Consider the following 23,707-nt stretch of genomic DNA (forward strand, 5'->3'; position numbering starts at 1 on the left):
CAGGCTCTGAAAAACAGCCTGTTATTTAGCAGAGTTATATGGTCACCTTTGCACAACATCTACAACCACAGTCATCCCCGGGGGCTCAGGAGAGGGCCCGGCCTGGCGACAGGCAGAGGGTGGAGGACACCCATCCTTGCAGACTGGACCCTGCTGGCAATGTCGGTGGGCTCGCTGCTCGCTGCCCCCAGCCCCTTTGCCAGCTTTAAAAAAAAGTCACACCTAGGAACTTGAGTTCCTTGTTCTTGAGGTCACACATAGGACCTTGTGTTCCTAGTTCTTGAGTTCAAGCGAAACCTTTTGGGGGAAGGTAGTTTCTCTGCTTCAAGAAAAGGGAGCCCGCAGGCCCATGAGACAGCCTGTCTCTGCTAAAAAGGCGGGAAGTCAGTTGGAGGGAACGAAACCAGGTCTCTAGAAATGTCATGTTTTTCTTAGAACTAGGGCCTCGATTACACACAAATTTGAGATTATCGCAGACAATTATCTAAAATTAACTGTGGTTTTCAAATGAAAAACATTTAGGGGAGGATCAGATAAGGAGGAGGCCTATTTATAATACTTGCCACAGGGGGGAAGAATGAGAAAAAGCAAGAACAGGAGTGAGAGCACAGCATAAAACGACACCGCGTGTCCTCCGGGGACCCGAAGCCACCACCACGGTGACGCTCTGTCTCTAACCCTCAGCGATAACAGAAATGAGAATGATTATCCCGATTGTTCACCTGTCGCTTCTTAGAGAAAATTCCGTTCTGAAGAGAAATGCTGGCTTTCTGCCTCATTCTCGACCCAGCCAGAGTTGAGTGACTGTAGTTCTGAACCACTGAATGTCAGCATCAATCAAATGTTTGTTCAGAGGGTTTGAAATATTAACCAGTGATGTCTGGCTGTGAAGTGGTTATTTACAGGCTGGACCTACAGCGAACAGTGGCTAGAATTAGAAATGAGAAAACAGGGCAGAACCCACTTGAAGAACCTCTGTCTGGAAGATACCATCTGAAGTCCCTGGGTTCCCTAGACGACAAAGAAAGCCCTTGAGTGTCCCATCAGCATCTGGGCTCTGCACTTTAAAAAGAGCAACTTGGTGAAGAGTTTACTGCTGTTGTTCCCATTTTACAGATGAGGAAGCTGAGGCTCAGAGAGGTCCCTTGGCTAGAAAGACAACAGTCTAGAATTTGAAGCACGCCAGAGTTCAGAATGCACAGTCGACTGCCGTGCTGGGTGACCTCTACACAACTGTTTTCCGTCCTAGCCCACGTGACATAACCCCACTCCGCACATGGTGTATAGGAGAACCTTTTCCTAAGGGGAGAGGAAGGACGGATGTGGGTGTTGAGGGCAGGAATATATTCCAGGGGGAAGCTTTTTGAGGGCAGTAACAGTAGTTAAAGTAATGCTGGCCGGAAGCTGAGCAGGATTTGAGCTGCTGGAAACAGAGGACCCCTCCCTTTCCACTGCACTGTGATATGTCCTCATCCTGGAGGCACGTCCAGTATTAGGACTCTCCAGGGGCCTCAGGCTATCTCTGCGCTGGTTTTGCTGTACCCTACCCCCACCCCAACCGAGACACAGGTTGGCAAAGAATAAATGATCCCAAAGACCAAAAACAGCCCAGTGGGAAGTATTTACCTCACGGACTTCCAGACTTTTCTGGCAGAGACCAACTCCTTGCCCCACCTTTGTTCCTGGTCAGAAGGAAATGACATGAAATGAAGGACAGTTTTTATAACCTCTTTCAGCTCTAAACCGTGTTTCCTGTGCACTTAGCGGGTCTTAATGGAAACCAAACAGATCTCTCAGGCATCTATAGCCTGAATGCCCTAAGTCAAGTGCCCACGTGGTCAAGAAAACTGCACCAACAAAAACATTTTTTAAAAATACCATAGCACGACGTGAAGTGACCGTCGCTAATTCACAGAGGCAGACATATTTCTTAAAGGTTGAAAAGCGGTGAGTCTTTCGCAAGATTCTAGCTCAAGGCCACATTTGCAAAAGTATAATCATTCCCTCGCAAGGTTTTGTTTATCTGGCCTTTAAAAAAATTTTTTTAAAACAACTTTTACTTTCGGCTCTCTGGATAAGAACTGTTTTTCCAGCTGTGTAGTCTGAGGACGATACAGGAGGCCTGGTTTGGATATATGTGCGTACACACACACACACACACACACACTTTTTTTTTTTCAGAGTGGAAGGAAACTTTCTTACACAATTTTGCTGGGGCTAAACTACATACAGAGCAGTTTATTTATACTGTTTTATCGCACACCTGTTTGGATATGGGCTGTTTTCTGGTATTTAAACAGACCGTTTCTTGCCAGTGGCTTTATCTGCAGTCCCGTGTTTTTGCTGCAAATGTTTCTTATTAACTCAGAAAGAAACACCAATTGCTCCATGAGTATTATTAGGCAGACTAAAATAACCTAATTGTTACTTGCTTCTAACATGTTATCGTTGAGGAATTCTATCCCAGGAATCCGTTTAAAATATGGTAAAGGCCATTCCACTGCACTCAAGAGGTTGGAGGGGAGAGAAAGGATAACAAAGCTTTTTTGGATAAAATCCTTTAGGGAAAACATTTTTGAAGCCACCTGCTTATTTTGAGCTGGTATTTTAGGGAGAAAGGGAGGCAATGCCATTTGAGATTGTAGTGGGCTCTTTGCCCCACTGTGGGGGTTCTGGGGTACACAGATGGCAGCCTTAGAATTTGGGCAAAAGACCTACCTCCACTTATCTGATCCTTTCTGAATCATTTAAACTCTGGTCACCTCTCTTGGTAAAATGTGGGTCATAATAGCCAACCAGTGATGAGATTTAATTTAATTCAACGTGCAGTCATTGAATATCTGTTGTGGGGGAGCCTTGTGCTAGGTCCCGTGGTGCACAGGCGGGTGAGACAAGGTCTTCATTTCCAGGAATCCACAGTCCACAGTCTGGCACACAGCAGGTCTCCATTCGATGTTAGGCGAATTTGAGTATTTATAGGTAGATTCATAAATAGCTAAATATAAGCCCAGACTAAATCTGTAGAATAGAAATCCAAGTGTTTATGCAAAGGGGGTTGATTTTATCCTGCAGTTTTAAAAAAAAAACCAAGCAGGTTGGACTACTGGCTTAACAAACTGTACTAGTTATCTATTGCTGTGTAACAAATGGCCCACCAAACAGTAAATATCTATTATCTCACAATTTCTGCCAGTTAGAAGTCCAAGTGTGGCTTAGCTGGGTGCCTTTGCCTTAAGGTCCTTTGCCTTAAGGTCTCTCCTAAGGCAGCAGTGCAGGTGTTGGCCAGGGTTACAGTTTCATCTAAAGGCTCAGATGAAGGGAGATTTCCAAGTTCAGTTGCATGGCCCTGGGCACCACTCAGTCCTCTGCAGGAGGCTGCACTGAGGGCCTCAGTTCCTTGCTAGGGGCTGGGGGAGGGGGTGGCATTCCTCCAGTTTCCTGGGCCTGTCCCCAGAGCAGTACCTAAAGTGGCAGCTGAGTACCCTTGGAGAGTTAGAGAGCTAGCAAGAGTAAGCAAGGTGGAAACCACATTGTTTCTGTAACCTATTCCTGGAAATGGCATCCAGTCACAGCTCCCATAACCTGTTTATTAGAAGTGAGCCAGTAGGTCCGGCCCCCACACGGGGAGTGGATAACACCAGGACGGGAATGTCAAGAGGCAGGGATCACTGGGGACGACATTGGGGGCTGCCTACCACCCAGATGGAGACCGAAATGGGTCAGGACCAGATCAAGAACCTCAACTATGTCTCAGCATAACATGGCAGGTCCCGTCGTGTCTCAGCTCCCGACGTAGCTGGGCAGCCCAGGCACAACTGCGTTAGAAACTCGGCTTCACCCACAGGGGAAATCTGTTGGGACTTAGCCACAGCGGCCCTCTCCTCGACCGACTCATGCAATCACCTCCAAAGAGGAGACATCAAGACACCCAGCCACACCTAGAGTGTCCCAAGACCATAGAGTTTGCATGACACAGCCCCAAGCCTTAGAGCCTGGGGTTTTCTCCTTCTCCTGTCCTGTCAGCATGTGTTTCTTTTCTTTTTTGAAGCCTTGATGGTAAAATGGAGATAATCAGCAGCTTTTACGGAATTGTGAGGATTACATGGCATTTGTAGTTAACATGCATGTATTTTGGATCTCTTAGATGCCAGGCTCTCTGCACTCTAAAACTTGTCCCTGCTTTCTGGAGAGTCAAACATAGCAAAGAAGATAAATAATTCACTGTTAAACGTAGTATATACCTGTGAAACAAAAATATAATTATTAGACAAATAATCATAAGGGGGAGTGTGGGCATGGGCTTGATGGACCAGTCAGAATCAAAACTGGCTGTCAACCCATATCCCAGTTCCGGAAGTCCTCTGCAGTGCCTGGCCACAAATCTGTAGTTGCTCAACTATGTAGAAATGGGGAGTGGGCAGACGGCAGTGATCCAGGGAAGGCCCAGTTGGCCTGAGTTTGGCACTGGGGGCTCAGAGCCATAGTTAATCGTCAACAGTTACAAAAGCATTTCAGTACTTTAACTGGTTCGGATACAGCGGTGTGCACAAGCCCACTGTCTACTGTCAGCTCTGAGAATGTGCGCTATGGAGACAAATGCGGAAGGCCTTGACCTGGTTAGGTCGGGAAGGGCGTCTGTGAGGAAGACACTCTCCTAGAGGCCTGAAGGATAAGCAGAGATTAAACAGGTCAAGGGGAAAGAAGCAGCTTCGTGCACCGAGGGAACAGCGTGTGCACAGACTCGGAGACGGGGGACAGCGTGACGTAGTCAGGGATCCAAGGGGAGTATGTGACGCTAAAAGCAGAGGGAACAAGACAGAGATTGGGGTCCCTCTGGGTTGTGTGAAGGATTTCTGTTTTGACTTGAGAGGCTCAAAAGAAACCATGGAAGGGATTGCAGTAAAGGCATGACATTATCCTACCTGCATTCTTGAAAGCTCATTTGGGCTGAAGATCCTAGCACAGCTTAAACATACATACCATTATTATTTTTTCCCTGTTTTCCGGGGCTGTGGTAAACCCAAAGGAACAAATAGTTAAAGAATGCTCGGGTTCCAGCTGCCTGCCCTGTTGGGGAACACAAACAAAGTTCCTAGACCTTTGGATTCAACCCAGCCAAGTCTGGGTCCAAGTCCTCAGAACCAGACAGGCAGCACTGGTAACAGCAAACTCTCCCCACTACCACCCCCCAGGTCCAAGCAGTATTTTAAAGATACTAGCATGACCACAAATGACCTCTTTGGATGAGGTTCCTAAAAATTGTCAATTGAGGGGATTAAGGTGGAAATGGAGCTGGCTTTAACAATGACATGATTCTTCCTACATGCTGCTCAACTATCCAAGCCCCCTCTTGCCCTCACCAAATCCAAATATTTTCTTGTGCATCCAAACATAAATGTGTCCCTCAGACGAAGGATAGTCATTGAGAAGATAAGCCTCGATGTGAGTTTGTTTGACCAGAATCTACTCAAACAACTCAACTCACTTACAGTGAACCTTTACTTCTTTGTCTGTAATATTGGAATAAGGTCATTTCCCACCTCACAGCATTGTCACGAGGAGAGGAGTATATGAGTTTATAATGTGTGAACTCCTTAGCAAGTGTCCACCCCAAGCGTTGCTCAAAAATTGGTAGTTTAAAAACAGATGCCCCTGTGGGTTAGCTATCAGTGCATAGTAAATAACCGCAAAATCTCAATTTTTGTCACACAAATAAGCACACGGGTGGCTCACAGGCCATGTGGGTTGCCTAGAATGGTTTGCTCCAGGCCGAGTGCGGAGCGTGGCCCGGCTCACCTGGCCTGGCTCACTCACACCTCTGGTGATCAGCTGTGGTGCCAGCTTGATTCGGCTGAACGTGTCTCTCACCCTCTTCCCCAGGTCCGCGGGCTAGTCTGCTCACGAAGCAGGAATCTGCCAGATGAACAAGGCAGGCACGAGGTACCCCAGGCAGAGGGAAGGATGTGGGAAGAGCTGAGGCCCTGTGGTCACTTGGGCCTTTGCTGGGGGCTGCGGACGTTATGAACGAGGACAGGCAGATGAGGATGGAGAAGAGGCCCAGGACTGTGGGTGGAGCCCGGCCCACCCCGCCTATCGAGAGCCATCAAGGTGGCGCGAGGGTGGGGCCAGGAGGAGCGCTGCCCCTCCCTCCTGTGCTGCCAGGGCCTCCAGCCCCGCCCTTGGAGGGCAGCGCCTGGAGAGAGGGCGGGAGCAGAGCACGTCCCGGCACCCCGCCCTGTGACTCACTCTTGGCCCTTGGAGCGCTAGCCGGTGCCGAGAAGCCGGGCACTGCTTAGGGAAACTGCTGGGAAGCGGGGCCTGGGCCGGGCCAGAGCCCGCTCCACCCTCCCTTCCCTCCCCGGGGCTGGGACAGGCGGCTGGGGAGACGTCGGAGGGCAGAGAAAGTGAAGGGGCCACCGGTTGAGGCTGACCAAAGGCTGAGAGGTCAGCTGGTCCAAGATGGGGAAACTGAGTCCCAGTGGAGGAAGGGATTGGCAGCGCCAGGCGGTGCGGTGGGAACAGAGCTAGCTGTCAACCCCACAACCTGGTGTCTCCTGCAGAGTCTCCTCTCATCAAGTGAGAATGAAGGAGACTGACTCACTCAGGAATCCAGGCCCCAGGATCTGAGGGCGGGCTGAACAGTCTAATTGAGAGGCCGTCAAACTCCGGCTCACGGGTGATCCAGCCACCGCCCACTCATGCCGGGTCGTCCACAGCCCCGGGGAGCCACTGCAGCAGAGGCCGTGGCCTACGAAGCCTGGGACATTTACTCCCCGGCCCTTTAGAGAGAACAGATGTTGAGCCCTGCTCTACTCCAGTGTTACTCCCATTTCAGTCTGAGCGCCCGCCAAGTAACCAATGCAAGCAGTTTGTCCCTGGGGGTTGGAATCTAAAGGTTAATGGCTTCCCCGGGTTTCAGGATGCAGGTGGCCCAAAACCACACTTGGAGAACCTTGGTGGAGCTCCAGCTCAGGGGAGGCAGGACTGACTCTGGGTTTCAGGGACTGGGGCAGGGTCTGCGGGCTTCGGCACAGAGGGCCTGTGTGCAGCTCTGGGCTCATCGTGGCCCACAGCCCCGCCACCATCACAGCACAAGGCCCGTGAGGCCTCTGCAGGGCTCACAGAGGCCATGGCGCTTCCTTGTTAGCTGTGTGGCTAATAGGTCAGGAGATAGAAAAATGAGTGGAGCCCTCTGCCTTCGCATTCCCCATGTTTACACAGACACCTCTCTCTCTGCTCAGTGGAAGCAGGTGTAACATAACTATCATACACTAACGGCGCCATCGCCAACATCCCCATGACGTTGACCAAGTGACTCAGCACCTGTTTTCTGACTACCAGCCTTGGTACCTCACGAGGTTCACGCAGAGAGACTAAAGGAAAAGTCGGTGCTGCGTGTTGTGTAGAAAAACCTGCATGTACTTCCCCACCAACAAGCACTGACAAACTCTATTAACAGCTGTATATCAGTTGTTCCCACTGAACAGTGGTTACGATCCAGGCCGTCTGCGAGGCCCTGAGGGAACAAAGATCACTGCCCACCCCGGTTTTGAAGAGTTTGCACTACCGATGGGCCAGGATCCTTGGATACGTACAGTAGTCGTGGCTTTAATTTGGTTCAGTATTTATAGGAAATGAGAGCAAATTATTTATGTTTTGTGTTAATTCAAAACACATAAGCATGTTTCAGTATTGTTTGCATTAGGTTAAAAAAATCAAAATACATATCCATCAATGGAGGCTTGGTGTTTAAATGAGTAAAAGGTTTGTAGACAGTAGAAAAATATACAGCCGTCAAAAAACTGTGTCTACAGCTGAGTTTCTCAACGTCGACACCCTACTGACGTGCGGAATTGGGTAATTCTTTGTTGTGGACACGGCCCTGTGCGTTCTAGGATGTTTAAGAGCGGTCCCCCGGCTAATGAAGACAAGCAAAAATGTCTCTTGTTGCTAAATGGCACCCGGGGGACAAAAGTGGCTCCTCGGGCCTCATTGAAAACTATTGGTCGACAGTAACTTTTCAAAAATCTTAGAATTACCTATGCTCCTGCAGGCAAGAACAACAGAACAGTCATATTGAGACGGAGATTATGATCTTGTAGATGCAAAACAGCATTAGAAGGAGAAGCAGGAGATGAAAGAAAGGGGAGAGGAGCAGGAGGAAGGGAAGAAAACAAGAGAAATTAGAAGGATGGAAAAAGAAATAGCCCCCAAAATCAAAAAATGGTTGCTTCTGAGGGGTGAGATTATAATCACTGAGATTCTTCTGCACCGTTCTGCATTTTCCACAATAACTGCACATTACTTCGATATTCAGGGAAAGCCTGGAAACAACTTAAAAAATACTGAGAAAATGCTCACGAAGACATGGTTAGTTCTCGTTAGTTCTGACGTGCTATTTTGGACAGCACGTTCACCTGGATTTCACATTTCTGAAAATCGTCTTTCCTTTCAGATTCATCTTGGGCCCAAAGATGTGGGCCACATTTCTGAGCTGCCAAGTCTGTGGCTGACCAGCAGGATGTCTAAGCTGCGCAGCTCTGAGGGGACTGTCCCCAGTCAGCGATGAACAGCTGACTCAAACAGAGCCACATTCATATTGATACAAACTTTTGCTGACTCATCTCCATTGATATATCCTCCAGGCTCTGAGATCTTTCTAGAATTAGCCCCAATAGTTTCTGGCAGGCTTCAGGGAATGTCTTACAAGATCTTAAAACATCTTCCTTCAGACTCTGTGGGGCCATATGTTGATATCACTGTCCGTGGCACCTTCCCCACAGCACGGCTGCCTCTGTCCCCTCCCCACCATGTCTGTGCCAATGCTGCTTTCTCCAGGTGTTTCCCAGGTGTCCTCCAGGTGTTCCCCAGGTGTTCCCCAGGCAGGTAACCCTAAGACGTCAGACTCCTTAGTGCCCTGTAGTTCCTCTACTTGACTGCCAGGCAAGCATCCATCTGTTTCTGACTCTACATCTCCGTCCATAGTTCTCAAGCTCTAAATCAGAGGTGGACAAATTCTTGTGATAAAGGGCCAGATAGTAAATATTTTAGTTTCTTTGGTCCATATTGTCACTGTCACACCTTCTCAACTCTGCCATTGTAGCCAGAAATCCAGTATAGGCATCATGTAAACCAGTGCGCATGGCTCTGCTCCAGTAAGACTTGATGTGTAGACTCTAAACTTGGTATTCCATAGAGTCGTCCAGGGTCATGAAATACTAGTCTTTAAAAAAATTTTTTTTCCAACCATTTAAAAATGTGAAAACAACCATTAACTCATGGGCCACACAAAGTTTATACATGAGGTGTCAGGCTAGTTTTGGCCTGGGAGCCACAGTTGGGCAAGCTCTGCTCTTGTGCATGGGAAAACACTAGAAGGAAAACCCGGAGGAGAAAGTCGACGGGGCTCAGCGGAAAGGCTGAAATGGGAACACAGTCTGACTTGCTTGGCTTCTGCATTCCTTCATGCATTCAGTGACTTTTATTGACATCCTACTACGTACGTGTCAGGCATTCAGTGAGGTGCTGGTCAGAGAAGTAAGTAAGACAGACAGGGACCCTGCCCTCATCAAGCTTGCGACCTACCGGGGAGACGGAATTTGACACAATATTCAGAAATGTGCTTCGTGCTGCCAAGAATGTCAGGAGTCCAGGAAAGCATTGGTGAGGGGAGAATGTAGGAGATGTTTAATTTTCTTTGGCAGCATAATGAATTACCACAAACTTAGGGTCTTAAAGCAACATGCATTTATTATTTCATGGTGTCATATGCTGGGTCCTCTGCTCAGAATCTTACAAGCCAGTAATCAAGAGGTTGGCTGGGTCGTGTTCTCGTCCGGAGACTCAAAAGGGGAACAGTCCCCTTCCAAGCTCATTCACATTATTGACAGAATGAATTTCCCTGTGGTTGAATGACTGAGAGTTCTAGACTTCTGCTATATTGGCTGGAGGTTACCTTGGGTCCTAGAGTCAGCCAGGAGGGCCTGTCTGGCATGACTTTGGCTACTCGTTTCATCAAGGCTACAAGGAAAGTCTCCTTCAGGGAAAGCCTAGTCCCTCTCTTAAAGGCTTCCACCTGATTAAGCCAAGCCCCAGAGTGTAAGAAAATTTCCTCTGTTGATTAACTCAAAATCATCAGACTTGGGACCTTATTATATCTTCAGAATCCCTTCACCATTGCCATATATTCTATTGGCCAGGCAAGTCACAGGTCCTGTCTACACTCAAGAAAAGAGGATTGCACAGGGTGTGAACACAGGGGCAGGGATCATGGAGGCCACCCTAGGGTCTGCTCACCACAGTGGGGGAAGCTTCTTCATTGAGAGAAGTGTTTCACTGAGTGTTTCACTCACCCTGATGGATGAGTATGACCTAGTAAGGTAGGGCCTAGAAGGAACAGAATTCTAGGAAGCAGGAACTGCATGTGCAAAGGCCCTGAGAAGGAATGGCAGTTTTGCAAAGCTGAAAAAGTTTAGTTTGGTGGAATGGTGTTTCTTCATTACCTAGAGAACTCAAAAAATAATTGTTTCCAAAAACTATTTAAACCACTACAATTCTGAAGTTCTTGGCTTAGGGCTGGGCAACTATTTTTGTTTGTTTGTTTGTTTTTCCTAGAATCTCCTGAGTTATTTCTGGGTAGGACAGGGGTTAGAGGTTGCCCAGATGTTGGGAACAGAGAGCTAAGCCTGTGTTAGTGAAGATCAAAAGTTGTTCAGTTAAGGGAGGCAAGAAACAGTTCCTTGCTGTTTTTATAATGCAGACATCATTTAACTGTTCATATGAGGAAATCAGATCCATATTCTATAGAAAGCAGCATTTCTTCTGGACCAACAACCTTTTAATTGGAGACACAGAGCACAAGATTTGGCCAGGATTGGACAAAAGGCTCTCCATCATGGCCATCTCTCTTTAAAATATCCAATCAAAACATACTCAGGTTTTAAGCCCACATCTGTTCCAGGAAGCTGTTCCGGAGATAACCGATCTGAAAGCACCTTGGAAATGAGATTTTGATTTCAAAGCAATTAGCATGTATTGCTTTCCAGCCATGTGTCCAGTGATGCATTAGGCATCATTGTGTATAGTAGTGTATTTAACATACACAATAGCACAAGAGCCCAGAGAAGGGATCGTCAGGGCCTACTCCACGGGTGAAAAACGGGAGGCTCTGAAAGTACCTTGCAGCAGACAAGGTGGCAGATGGCAAAGTGCATAAGCTTTGGAAATGGACAAAGCTGGCTATTTTCAAATCCTGCCCCCTTCCTTATGACCTCTGTGAACTTGGGCAAGCTCAGTGGACTTCACTCTGAGTAGAGGAGAAACAGTGCTCTGAAAGGCAATTCCCACTTAGGGAAATAGAAGCTGGTTGCTCACGTGCCTTCAGGAAGTGGAAATGTGTTGAATTTTTTCATCTTTAAATGTTCCATCTAGAAATCAAGCAATCTCGCAGATTTAAGATTGAAAAATGGCTAGATCTCTCTCTCTCTCCCCGTCTCCATTCCTCTTCTGAGACTCAGTTTCTTCGCAGTGAACAGAAGACAGTGATACCTCCTTCTGAGCACTGTGCACACGTCTCTACAGTGCAGCATCTGCACAGCTCTGCCTTGTCACACTGGCCGGCTCTGTCATCATTCAATAAAGAGTCTCTATTATTACAAGGACCAAAGAAAGAGGAGTCAGTCAAGGAGAGTGGTGCAGATTCCCCCCACATAGTCCGCTGGGCAGTCCTAGCCAGGGGCCCCTAAACAGATGACTGGGTTTCCTTCTCTGGTTCCCTCCACATGATGAGAAATGATGGAGAGCTTACAGAGATGCTGTGTTCTGTAAATGACAGAAGCTTTGACATCTCCGACCACAGTTTATTTCTAGCTTCTGTTCTCTGGGTACCTGGTGTCCAGTGTCAGGTGGACTATGAACCAACTCCAGAAGCAACCCCACCCCGGGGGGCCATTGTCCCTTCATCATGAGACTGGAAGGGGGCGTCCTGGAGGCGGGGGGCACCTCTTGTAGACACAATATTAAATTGTCCTTTCATTCCAACTGGAGCACATTCTGAGGTTATAAATCACCAGCCCATGGCCAAGAACAGCCAAGCTCGACCCTCCTTGGCCCCCCTGCCAGCCTCTAAAAGATTCAGTCCTGCTTCAGAAGACCCAGGGCCTCCCACCACCACTTGGACCGAGCTCGTAACTGTGAATTCCTCTGCTGACTCCAGTACTACACTGGGAAGGTTACCTTTTAGAAAAGCAAATAAGAAGGCCCCTTTGAGTCCTAAGGGCCGTTTCAGGATGCGGGGACACTGGTCGAAGAGCGCTGGAAAACGGCTGAGAAACTAGCTGCTGCTCAGAGAAACAGGAGGGAGACCGCCGTGCCTGCTCGGCTCCCTTAAGTGCCTGGGGTCTCGGGGTAACTTCTGCTAGTGACAAGACAGGGCGTGCGATTCCCATCCCTGGTGTCCCCATGAGCCTCTGAGTATCTCAACTCAAGGAAGGCTGGTTGCACTGAGACGCTGAGCCAGTGTTGGGAATAACTGCTAAGGCGCTTACCAGATGGATCTGGACCAGAGAAACACAGAGAGAATGCAGACTACTTATGATGCGAGGGTGGGGTGGTCTGTCAGATTCTAGGGGAAAATTTAGATTCACTGTTAGACTTCAGGTTTGTTTTCTTTTTAAGGAAAATGAAGGAAATGTCTTACTTATTTCTTCACAGAACAGAAATGATTGTAAGAAAGACAGAGGAGAAACTGAAAACTTGTTTTTCTGAGTTAGTACGCCAAGGCTAGGCAGGAAAGGAGGAAAAATAGAAAGCGAGAAAGAGACAGGGACAGGGAAGTAGAGAGAGAAGGAGGGAGGGAGGGAGGGAGGGAGGCTCAAGGGCAACTCTTCCGTCAGGCACAGGACACCTGATGTCTAGGACTCACAATACTTCTAGTATTAATTTTTTAAATTTGTATTTTTAGTAAATGAATTGTCATTTCTTTTCATTTCAATTAATTTAAATTCTAGTTTCTCTTACAATCAGAAGAAAGAAATGAAGATAATGATAATGGACATGTAATTCTGGATCCTACCGCGATTATACTCATCTTCACCCCAATGCAGTCATAAACATAATTTTTTTTTTTTAAGGGAGAAAGGGTCCCACAAGGGCAAAAGTGCCTAGGGCCTGCCTACAAAAGTCACAACACAGTCCGGGGAGTTGGGTAGTAGGGAGCTGGGGGGCTGGGGATGGGGAGGGAGGGGCGGGACAAGGCAAACAGATGGGTGGAGGTGTATGTGATACAACTGTGAGATGTGGAGCGAAGCGATAGGGGTTGTGAAAGATTCTTCCAGAGGTATCTTCCACGTGCGTTATCTAGTTAAGAGAGCCTGCCTTGTGACTTGGATGCAATTACCAAAAGTTGTATTTTAACATGCCGACGATCATTAATCCACTAGAAAAAGATTTACAAAGGCAGTAAATTGCTTTAAATCATCCCCTGTCTCTTTTCCTCATCCCTCTTGTAACACATTGGTAGGTTTAGATTACTTAAAACCTTTCAAGTCATATTTGTGATGATTGAACTTTAAGGAGACCAAAGACCAAGGTCAAATCTTCACCCTCCAGGAATAAGCTTCCTTCTCCGAATAGTGTAATCGCTGGCTCCACTCTTGATTTTCTGAGTAAGAAGCCATTGCTCATTGAGGAAATTAGACAAGTCTGGCCTTCCCAGGCTTCATTCATCCTATAAACCTTTGATTTTCAAGATTGGAGTCTAGGTAGCTAGCTTTCAGGCCTGTCTTCCCACTACTGCAGACGCGGGAGCTAGACACCCCCCCAGCACCCCCCCCCAGCCCCCCACAGGGAGTCTTTCTAAAGCTTGTCTCTCCGGAGGCCCTGTGGCTCTGCCCAGAGATAAGGATGTACAGTCATGTCAATGACAAACTAGCCCATTTAACTCTCTGTAGACTGAGTTCACTGAAGCAAAATTTTCTACAAGCATCTGGCCTTCTGAGTTTGCCTAGAAGATACCAGTACCACAAAACCCAGCTCAACTATTCAGCAGGTGGGTGACTGTTTAGGAAGGGTGATCTGTGCCTCAGTTTCCCTGTTTAAACATGTGACAAGCAATATCTTCTATGCAATTCAGTTGTCAAAACTGAAATTACGTATTTGAAGCACTCAGCACATGCTTGACAAGTACATGTATAAATCAAAATGTGGCTAACATCAAGACTACTGTAATTTAACTTTCAGTTCAGTCATTAAGGAAATGATACTTCTTGTACAAAAACTGAAAGTATTGAAAGTATAAAGAAGCAAAAAGGAAATCACCCATAACCGTTCCACCTCGATGTAACAAATTTGGTATTTTGGCATTCCCCTACCAAACTCAGATGTTTAAAAGCATTTCAGATATAAAATATTGAAACTCATAAGAGAGTTCAGCAAAGCTGCTAGATTCAAGCCCAACAGACACAAATCAGTTGTGTTCTTATTGCAGTGTAATTGCAAAATGCATTATTAAATTAGTGTGATTTATGATGGCAACTAAATAATGAATACTTGGGGAGGGGGGCACGGGGAATCCAACAAAAATGTACCTAACTCTATGATTAAAAAACAGAAAATGTAATCTTAAGTCATAGAATAAAATTTTAGTATGTGAAGATGTCGACCATGGTCGTCGTAAACAAATCACAAGCTGGCAATCCTTCCCAGGGTATCTGTATTGACATTCAAAGTAATTTCAGTGAAAATCCCAGCAAGGAACTTGAGAGGAGACATTTCATATGGGAGGTGAAAGAGGAGAGAACAGACAAGATCGTTTTGAATAAATGGAACAAAGTAAGAGACTTCCCAGGTTTAGAGGTTTATTAAAAATCCATAGCAATTGTGGCAGTGTTACAGGGAGAGGAAAACAGACCAATGGAATTGCATAAAAATCTTCAACACAGAGCCACGCGTTTGTGGAAACTTGACCGTTGAAAACACTTTCTGGTGAAGGAGGAAACTGCCTTGCTGCATGCTCCCGGGACCAAGGTGCGTGGCCACCTCCTGACAGTGAGGAGCCCGTGGCCTTGGCAGGCAGACACCAGGCTCATCCCCAGCTCCCTCTCCGCCAGCTCTCCACGCGCAGGCTCGGGCCCACTTGGGGGTCCTGCGAGCTTTCTGGAGGCCTGCAGAAAGGCCCGGGCATGTCTATGACTCTGACTTTTCTGGGAATTCTAGCGGAGGATAATCTGGATAATTACAGTCTGTTCTTTCATGGTCCTAACTCTTGGGAGATCTTTAGCCCCAGAGAAGGCTACAGTCAGGAAGTCTTCCATCCTGGCCTCCCCTTACCGGGGAAGAGCTGGAGAGGCTTCCAGAATGGGGTCTCAGCATGGACTTCAAAGAAGAGGAGGAGGAAGGAGAGGAGGAGACTCATTGCTCTGTCAGAGAAGTGTAGAAAGTGCTACTTTTAAACAAAGTTGGACACATGTTTATAACTGCGGTATCTTTCAGAGCCTAGCTACTGTCGTTCAGACCCTGGCCACAAGTTAGGGTCACTTGGTAGGAATGGAGGAGGGGAGGAGGGGGAGGCAGGGCATTAAAAATAAAGATGTCATATATCCAGAGGAAAATATAATTCGAAAAGGTACATGCACTCCAATGTTCACAGCAGCACTATTTATAATAGCCAAGACGTGAAAATAACCTAAATGTCCCATCAACAAATGACTGGATAAAGAAGCTGTGGTGTATTTATACAATGGAATACTACTCAGCCATAAAAAAGAATAAAATAATGCCATTTGCAGCAACATGGGTGGACCTGGAGATTGTCATTCTAAGTGAAGTTAGACAGAAAGAAAGAAAAGTGCCGCATGATATCGCTTATATATAGAATCTTTAAAAAAAGGACACAAGTGAACTTATCTACAAAACAAAAACAGATGCACACAGAGTACAAACTTATGGTAAAGGGGGTGGGAAGGGATAAATTGGGAATTCAAACTTTGTACCTCTTGAGGAGTTACAGAAATGTTAGCTATCTTGACTGTGGTGGTGGTTTCATTGGTGTATACATCTATCAAAATTCATCAAATTGTACATTTGAAATTATGTGTAGTTTACTGTACAGGAATCATACCACAGTAAAGTTGTTAAAAAATAAAATTTAAAAATTAAAAAAAAATTTTTTTAAAGCTGCCAAAGCCCCATCTCAAGAAATTCTGACTTAATTGGTCTAAGGCTGGCTTTCAAAGTTATAGGTAGCTTTCAAAGTCCTTCAGGAATTCTAACATGCAGCTGTGATGAACTTCATTTCCTTTTGAACTAATGTGTTCTGAGATCTATAAACTTTTTCCACGTATATTTGGCCACATTTATCTGCCCGTATCTGCCTGTATTGTAGTAGGATGAGTATAGTTTTCCATAGAAGAAAACATTTGGAACCTGGGACTTTTCTGCCACAGGTATTTTTTTTCCTTTAGGTAAAAAGAGGACAATATTAGGAAATGAATGTCTTCATCAACTTATATGAATAATGCCAACAACTGGCATTCAGTGAATCTTAAGGATTTTGTATGTATTATCTCATTTAATCATTATAATATCTCTGAATGCTGGTACTGCTATTATTCCCATTCTACAGGTGAGAAAACGGAGGCGAGGAGAGATTTAAGGGACTTGCCCAATGTCATGCAGGGAGTAACCATCAGAATCAGGACGGGAATTGGATCTGAGCGACTTCCATGTCTGAGTCCTACCCTAAGTATGCGCTGCTGCCTCTATTTTTGAAATGTGGTCCAGACTCCCACCCAGTTTTTCATTCTAGAATCCTAGAAACATCCATTTCTCCTTGATGGGAAAAGGCCACTTTTCTGTCTCTAAAGTGAGTCCCATGAAATAGCTGTTCTGAACCAGACTCTGTCATTCCATGGGGTTTGTGATCAGCCAGGATCCCTCTTTAACCCAGCCCCGTCTCTCCCGCTCCACCCCAGGAAGAAAGGACGGCCATTGTACACCAAGCTCCCAGAGCCCCACTAGGAAGGCAGCGAGGGGCCCCAGGGCCCTGGGACCGTTTGGCAGTCCGGGCCACGTGGTGGTGGGCCACGGCTTGCACAGGCCGAGCAGAGTGATTTGCAATCAGTTGCCAGTGATTACACATTGTTTCTCATTGGTAGACAGAGGGAGCCCTGACAGGGTAATGAGATGCAGCTGATGGAAAATCACAGCTGCCTGTCAACAGCGAGCGGGGCTTTGCACAGCCCTCCAGTGTTGCAGCTGAGTCCTCTCCGCTGCGGAGGCCGGGAGCAATTCTGAAAAACCGTAATGCTAAGCCCCTTCACAGTGCCAAGGAAAACTGACCAGACAGTCTCCCAGTTAAGTATCAGATATTCGGCTAAGAATAGGACACAGGGACTCCCTCTGGACAAACCACAAAGCCTCCCAGCCTGGAGCTCAGGATCGCCTTCCGAAAAGGAGAGCGCAGGTCCCGGACAGGCAGCCCAATGACAGGCCTGAACACCGGGGCAGCAAAGGACGGGGTCCCTTGACTTTGAGGGCTCCCAGGGAAACAGGTCTCTGTGCATTTCCTGGGCGGGGCTGGGGAGTGAGACTGTCTTCCTCCCTGTGCTCAGTGAGAGAATCTGCTTAAAGGATCTTTCCATGGATCAGTTCGCTAAGGGCCAACTTGAGCCCTTTTCACCCTTCTGTTGTTAAGGAAAAACAGCTGTTTGCTAAAATTGAGGTCTCCTTCTTCCATGACGGTCAGTACTGCTTCCCCAGTAAGACATAATGGGCTTGAATTTCCCAACTAGATGGGAGTTGCTTAAGTCTTGACTCTCCTGGTGAAGGCCATCTGTGACCCAGAGTCATGGCCTTCCTGAAGAAGGTACTATTCAACTTAGCCTTCATGCTTAATTACCCTTCCCAGTGGGCGGGCAAAGAGGTCCCTAGTCAATGAACTTGTTAAGAGCGCAACTCTGGTTCCAGATCTCTCACCCAGTTTCCTCACTTACCATTTCCATCTACTGCTTTTATGCTGCATGGTCCCTGCACAACATATTGGAATCATTTGTAATCAAAGGTTGAATTTGGCCAATTCATGATTGACTAGTGAATGCATCAAAGAAAAAAAAGTGCAAATATTAAAATGCACTTAAACCCTTAAAATGATCAAACCCTTAGTTAAACCATTAGTTTTTATTTTGTTTTGCTAAGAGCTTATGATTTTAATTTTTTAAATTAAATGTTTTATTTTGAGAAAACTGTAGGTTCACAGGCAGTTGCAAGACATAATGCAGAGAGAGCCCCTGTAGACCTTACCCTGTTTTCCTTAATTGGAACATCCTGCAAAATTGTAATGTAATGTCACAGTGGGTTGCTACAACCCACTAATTCTCAAACATCCCCAGTTTTATTCATCGGTTCTATGCAATTTTATCACATGAAGGGGTTCCATCCAGCATCATAACCAAGATTCAGAACAGCTCTGTGACCACAAGGATCACTTGCGCTGTCGTTTTGTGCTCTCCCTTCTCTGCCTCATGCCTGGGCCCTGGCAGCAAAGAATCTGTCCTCCATTTCTATAATTTTCTCCCTTCAAGAATTCTATGTAAGTGGAGTTATGCAGTATGTGACTTTTGGGGGTTGGCATTTTTCACTTAGCATAATTATCTGGATTCATCCAAGTTGTTGGATGAATCAACTGTGCATTCCTTTTTTATTGCTGAGTGATATTCCATGGTTTGGATATTCCGGTTTGTTTAACCAGTCGCCTGCCGAAGGACATCTGGCTTACTTCCACGTTGGAGCTATTATGAATAAAGTTGCTCTGAATATTCATGTATAGGTTTTTGTGTGAACATACATTTTTATTTTTCTGGGAGAAATGTCCAAGAATGTAATGGCTGGGTCATTTGACAGTTGCATATTCTGTTGTTTAGAAGTTGTAAAACTGATCTCCAGAGTGGCTATACCATTTCATATTGCCGCCAGCAATGGATGAGTGGTCCATTTCTCTGCATCCTCACTAGCATTTGGTGATGTCACTATTTTTCATTTTAGCCGTTCTGATTGATGTGTGGTAATATCTCATTGTGGCTTTAAATTGCACTTACTCAATGACTAACGATGTTGACCATCTTTTCCTGTGTTTATTTGCCATCTGTGTCTCCTCTTCAGTGATGTATCTATTCATGTATTTTGTCTATTTTTAATTGAATTGTTTTTTTTTTTCAGTGTTGAGTGTTGAGAGTTCTCTATATATTTTCGATACTAATCCTTTGTTGGATATATCATAAAATCTTTTCTCTCAGTCTGTAGTTTTCCTTTTTATCCTCTTAATGAGGTCTTTCATGGAGCAAAAGGTCTTAATTTTGGTGGCATCCTGCTTATAAGTTTTTCTTTTTGTGGGTCATACTTTTGGCATCAAGTCTAAGATCTCTTTGACTAGACCTAGATTCTAACAATTCTCTCATATTGTTTAGAAGTTTTATAGTTTCATTTACAACCGTGATCTGTTTGAAGTTAATTTTTGTATAAGCTATGAAGTTGAGGTCGAGATTGATTTGTTTTTTGCCTCTGGATGTCCAATGACTCCAGCACCACTTATTGAAGACACTCTCCTTCCTCCACTGAATTGCTTCTGTACCTTTGTCAAAAATCAGTTGGGCATATTTGTATAGCAAATAATTTTTAATGTGTAAGTAAAACAGTAAGTTGCAGAACAATATGATATGACCCCATTTTTATTTGAAAACATAACTGTGTATATTCACATATACATATGCACATCTTCACAATGATGTCTATTGTGATTACCTCTGGAGCTTGAGGAGGGAAGATTTTCACCTTATATCCTTAGATAATAGTTTATTGAGCATTTATTATGTGACAAGTACTATTTAGAATTTTCTAATTCATTAAGGTGCCATTGTAAAAAACAACCATGATGAGAATGATCATGATTACTAAGTTATTACAAACTCTCATATAACCAGGTACTGTTCTTAAATGCTTTTTATGTGTATCCTCTCACTTAAGTATCACACCAACCCTATGAGTTAATTTCTATTATTATTCCTGTATTATCATAAGGAAACGGAGCTGGAAGGTGGTCTATGCCCAAGGCCACAGAATCAGAAATTGCAGAGAGGGAGGCCCAGGTAGCCTGACTTTACAAACAGCTCTCTGAGTCCCCTACATTATAATGTCTACCTGTGTGTTGTTCGAATCATTTGACAACATAAAGTCCTATTTTTTGTAATCACTGAAGATGAGTTAAAATAATGCAGTCTGATTTGCAGAAGAAAAGACACAGCTTTCTCTTTGACCAGTTTAGCTGCAATAACCATTCACCAATTATCTGAGTGTCTGATCTGTGTATGGTCCATGAGAATATTCTCTTCACGAATTTTCCCTCTAAACAAAGTTCTAGAACTTCTAAAGTATTCTAATATATTATAGTTTCCTAAAAGAAATCGTTTTTTAAAAGATCAATTTTTTCTTAAGAATTATGCTTGGCTGGTTTCAGAGGGCTCCTGAGAATTAAGTGGTCTCTACAATGTCTCCTCTATATTCAGAATAAACAAGACAAAGCCAGAAAGCTCAGGGACAGGACATGACCCACACACTCAAGTCTTTATGGCCTAAAGTCACCTCGCCAGAATGCACTCAAAGGCAAACAGAGTACATTCTTTAAATATTTCTAATAAAAAAACAAAAAAGCAAGCCTTTATTTTATTCCTTTTATTAGGCAGCAAGCCCCCAGAAAGGAAATAGTAAGTAAGTGTTAAAATGTACATTAATTAAAATGTATACGTATTCCCTGGAGAAACACTCTGTCACCCCAAATCCTGCAAATAAAGAAAAAAAGGGGTTTCAATGTAAAAATTCCAGAGTGCTTTCCTTCAACTTCCTTATTTTACACTTCTCTAACTCACTGACTCCTCCCCACATTCTCAAACCTCCACAAAAAATACTAATCATAAATTAAAATAAAATTTAAAAAGAAAAATTTAAAGTATAAGTGTTTTCCCAAGTGCTGTTACTTGAACGCTGGATATGTGTCTTCCACCATTACTCGTAGCCTTTCTGTTTCGATGGCCACCAGCTCAATTTAGGCTCATGTCACATGTTTCCATCCATATGCTTATCACCTTCTGAATTCTCCTAACCCCAGCCTTTCTTCTCCGGTCAGTCTTAGCCACGCTGCCAAGTTATCTGTCAGAAAATACAACTCTGGCCGGGGAGTCCCTCACTCAAAGCTCTTCAATGGCTCCCTACTGCCTTCTGATGCAAGTACAAACTCCACTCTGTGGAATTCAAGAATATTCACAAAATTACTCCAATCCAACGTTTCCTGCCTTGTTTCCCACCATTAGCCTTCACCCGCCATCATTCTGTCCAACCCTGAGGGAGGACCATTTCCAAGACAGCCTTCCCACCTGTGTGCTTTCCTCAGGCTAAATCTTCAGCTGGGCTGTCCTCATGGGACCTGTGGCCGTTTGCATCCTGCTTCAAGACCATCAGAGCCCCTCCCCCTGAAGGCCTTATCTTAATTTTCTCCAAATTCACCAAAATCTTGAGGATGATCTGGCGATAGCCGTCAATTTCGCACAGCTGGCAGTGCATCAGCCCTCCCTTGGGACACTTTCACTGACACCTGTAGCCCCTCCACAGCTGCGACAGGAAGGCGGGGTACTTCCCCCACGAACGTTTGTTCATACTTTTGTTTCCATTAAGGAAAAGATGACAGTGAAATGATGTTTGCTAGAACTTTACTGATTCACTAATGATGAGTGAGACTAACTTTCTGACTCGAATAATAGCTTTCAAATACTGGAAGAGCATTTTCTCAAATTTTTGTGCTAGTCATAATATCATAGTTGCAGACATGACCCGATTTTAAGGTTGATTACTAACATTGTTTCCAATACATTCTTAAGTCGGGAGAATCGAAGTAACAGTACATTGAGCCTTGAGTTGTAGTGTTTGCCTATTTCCGTGGTGTAAATGGCTGATTTCAAGCTACCAATCTGGCATCAGCGAACAAAGTTGGGAAGAGATGTGCAGTAGTACCCCATTATGTAATATTTTTACCATACACATACTGGATGTAAATAATCTAAAGAACATAGTTACATACAGAATAACCAGGAATGGTCAGTTAATTTTCAGCAAAAGGAAGGACCAGTGCAATTCAGTGGGGAAAGAAGTTTGTCTCTATGGGGAGAAAAAGAACTTTGACTTATATCTTACACCATATGCAAGAATCAATTGGAGACGGTTCATAGACCGAAACAGAAAAGCTGAAACTATAAAGCTTCTGTAAGGAAACTAGGGGAATATCTTCACAACATTTAAGTGAGAAAAGGTTTCTTAGAACACAAAAAGTACTCATTACAAGGGAAGCATGGGTCTAAATTAAGTAATTTGCACCTCAAAGGGAAGCTCGCTTTAAAAAGTGAATAGGCAAGACATGGACATGGAGAAAATAGTTGCAATACATATATCTGACTTAAGACTCATATTCAAAATATATATACACAGGCGGGAGGGCAGAGGTCAGTGGTAGAGCACATGCTTAGCACGCATAAGGTCCTGGGTTCAATCCCCGGTACCTCCATTAAGTAAACAAATAAACCTAATTACCTAACCTCTGCCCCCCAAAAAACAAAGCGAAACAAAAAATAAAATGAAATATATACACAAATGCTGAAACTCAATGTTTAAAAGCTAAACAACACTGTTTAAAATAAAATAGAAGACTCAGGAACCTAACAAAGAAAAATATCACATGATCAATAAGCCCATGAAAAAAATGTTCACTATTTGTCATCAGGAAAAGGCACATTAAAACCACAAGATAATTTTATATACCCACCAGCATGGCTGAAATGAAAGAGACTGACAACACCAGGTGTTGCTGTGGACTTAGTAGGAGTGCAAAATGGGCAAATCACTTGGAAAATCAGTCCAGCAATATCATAAAAGTAAACCTACAGCCACCCCATGACGCGGCAATGTCCCTCTTCGATGTTTACCCAAAAGAAATGAAAGCATATACATACAAGACTGGTACAAGAATATTTATAGACACCTCATTAATAAATAAATAGCTATGAGGAGAGCCCAGATGCTCATCACAATGAAATAGATCAACAACCTGTGATATAGACATACAATAGACTACTACACAGCAGCAAACAAAGCTAACAGGCTGCTACCACACATCACAACCTGGATGAGCCATAAAAATGTCATGCAGAGCGGAAGCCGGGTACAAGAGTACTGCTGCGTGATTCCAGAAATTCAGCTGAAGTGTTGAAACAGGAAAAACCAATCTCTTATTGGCAAAAAGAAAGTCTTAAGGCTTTTCTCTTTTACCACCAAAGAAGCCAGTTGATGTAAAACTCTTAAATGAGCATGCGCGCGCGCGCGCGCACACACACACACACACACACACACACACACCCCCACAACCTTCCGGCAGATGATACTGAATCTGACTTAGCCTTCTCCTTCACTGAGATGCAGAAATTGGATTTTTTTCCTGCTAGTACAGAATCCTATGTACTTAGGAATGCAAACTGTAAATCAATACCCACGTCTTAAAGGTGACATTTCAACAACTGTACATCCTGGAGCCTTTCAGGATCTCAGGATCATTTTGTTCCTGTCAAACGTCTAACTTTTTAAATAATTTATGAGCATCCAACTCCACATCTTGCAC

At 44.8% G+C, this 23,707-nt stretch overlaps 1 long non-coding RNA gene across 1 annotated transcript in view; it reads left to right on the plus strand.

The window, feature by feature from the left end:
• LOC135322165 (uncharacterized) overlaps positions 1–23,707 on the plus strand; it is a 107,305-nt gene that overhangs the window by 28,672 nt on the left and 54,926 nt on the right. The gene's annotated exons all lie outside the window — the stretch shown is intronic.

The sequence above is a fragment of the Camelus dromedarius genome, chromosome 9 (assembly GCF_036321535.1).
Source record: "Camelus dromedarius isolate mCamDro1 chromosome 9, mCamDro1.pat, whole genome shotgun sequence".
In the NCBI taxonomy this organism is placed as follows: domain Eukaryota; kingdom Metazoa; phylum Chordata; class Mammalia; order Artiodactyla; family Camelidae; genus Camelus; species Camelus dromedarius.